The sequence below is a fragment of the Stegostoma tigrinum genome, chromosome 8 (genome assembly GCF_030684315.1).
Source record: "Stegostoma tigrinum isolate sSteTig4 chromosome 8, sSteTig4.hap1, whole genome shotgun sequence".
Lineage (NCBI taxonomy): Eukaryota > Metazoa > Chordata > Chondrichthyes > Orectolobiformes > Stegostomatidae > Stegostoma > Stegostoma tigrinum.
The window spans coordinates 103,608,261-103,610,174 of NC_081361.1; the positions used below are offsets into that span (position 1 = coordinate 103,608,261).

Here is a 1,914-nt window from a genome sequence, read left to right on the forward strand (position 1 = left end):
CTACTCTCAACCTCCTGTACACTGGAGCTGCAATTCAGGTTCCCATCCCCCTGCTGAATAAGTTTAAACCCTGCCGAAGAGCATTAGCAAATCTCCACTCCGCAACCAACTGCCCCCGCCTCCCCCCGCCAGCATATTGGTATCCCTCAGGTTCAGGTGTAGACCATCCTGTTTGTCGAGGTCCCACCTACCCCAGAATGAGCCCCAATTATCCAGGTGCACCCCCTTCATTCACAAATCTAAAAACAGTGTTCACATCTTCATGTCTAGTGCTTTGCGTGTGGGCAAATACCACGTGCAGAAGTGCTCCTCTCAGACTAATTGATATCCTCCCTCCTGCCACGTGTTCAACTGCTCTCTCTCCCTATTCCTTGCCTCGCTAGCACCTGGCACAGGTAACAAACCAGAGATAACAACTGAAGGGTCTAGGAGGTGTTTGCACATTCTCCCGTGTCTATGTGGGCTACCGCCAGGTGATCTGTTATTTTCTCCCCACGTCCAAAGAAGCGCAGATTAGCTGGATTGACCATTGTATTTAGGGACGTGTAGGCTAGGTGGATGCCATGATGGATACGGGGAGAGTGTGGGATGCTGTTCGGAGGATTGTGGCAGAATCAATTTGCTTAATTGGTCTCTGGCTGCACCGCAGGGATTCCTGTCTAAGTGTCACATTTCATCGAGGAGGTGTCCTAGGTGTGAGCATCTTCAGCGAGTGGTTCGAATATGCAGTGCACTGCCTGAGAGGGTGCTGGAGGCAGATTGAATTGTGGCTTCCGTAAGAGTCGGGTAATGATCTGAAGAGAGAACGTTTGCTGCAGGGAAAAGGCAGGGCGAGCGGGAGTAGGGAAGTTGCTCGCTCGGAGAGCTGATGCAGACACGACAGGCTGACTGTGTCATTCAGATTAAAAAACGAAAGAGCTGCGGATGTCGTAAATCAGGAAACAGAACAGAAATTGCTGGAAGAGCTGAGCAGGCGTGGCAGCATCTGTGAAGGAAAAAAAACAGAATGAATGTTTCGAGTCCAGTGACCCTTCCTCAGAACTGGTTCTTCGTTTGAATGTTTCACTCTATGCGCGCACTTAAACACAGCTGGCTGCTGCCTTATCACTGACGCCCTGCCAGCCACGTGATAAGTGACGGTGGCTCAGCCCTGATCCATCTGATTGGTGAAATTCCTACGATCTACATGACTATGAAGCGGCGGCTGACTGACAAGGGCGGGGTGGGCGTTTGGGGGGGGAAAGCAACTGATGTAAGGTGATCTTGGCTCTAGGTAGAAATCCCAGGAGGACGGCAGGAATAGTGATCTGTCAGCAGTGAAGTACAAGCCTTTGAAGATAATCAAGCTGATTGAAAAGACAGAGGGCAAACGGGACTTGAGGCAGTCCGCGCTGTTGTAGGTATCGCTTCTCGGCCTTTTGGCTAAGATCAAGTGTAGTATCTGTTCTTATCAGTTTAATATCTGATACGTCCCTTATCTGGGGACCATATATTAAATTGATTTTTGGAGCAGGGAGATGGAATAGGGGCTTGCTCCGTCCACTCCACGCATCGACCTGGTATTGCAGTACTTCCAGGAACGGTGCACCCCCCATTCACAAATCTTAAAAACAGAGTGTTCACATATCCATGTCCACTGTTTCGCATGCGAGCAAGTACCGTGTACAGAAGTGCTCTCCTCAGACTAATTGGTGTTTACGTTCCCAGCAGGAAAGCAGCTCTCCTGCAGCAGCTTCCGTTCCTGTTGGCTGTGTCCACGCCAGTCATTCCACCAACCATTCCTGTAGCCACGTGTTCAACTGCGCTCTCTCTCTCCCCCTAATCCTCGCCTCGCTAGCACGTGGCACAGGTAACAAACCAGAGATAACAACTCTTTTTTCTACCTCTCAGCTTCCACCCCAGCTCCTTGAATTT

The 1,914-nt window shown here is 50.3% G+C and overlaps 1 non-coding gene across 1 annotated transcript; it reads left to right on the forward strand.

The window, feature by feature from the left end:
• The first annotated feature begins 1,402 nt into the window (after window positions 1-1,402).
• LOC125456701 (U2 spliceosomal RNA) lies at window positions 1,403-1,593 on the forward strand. Its single transcript, XR_007248492.2, has one exon. It is a non-coding gene; the product is annotated as a U2 spliceosomal RNA (small nuclear RNA).
• The last annotated feature ends 321 nt before the right edge of the window (window positions 1,594-1,914 follow it).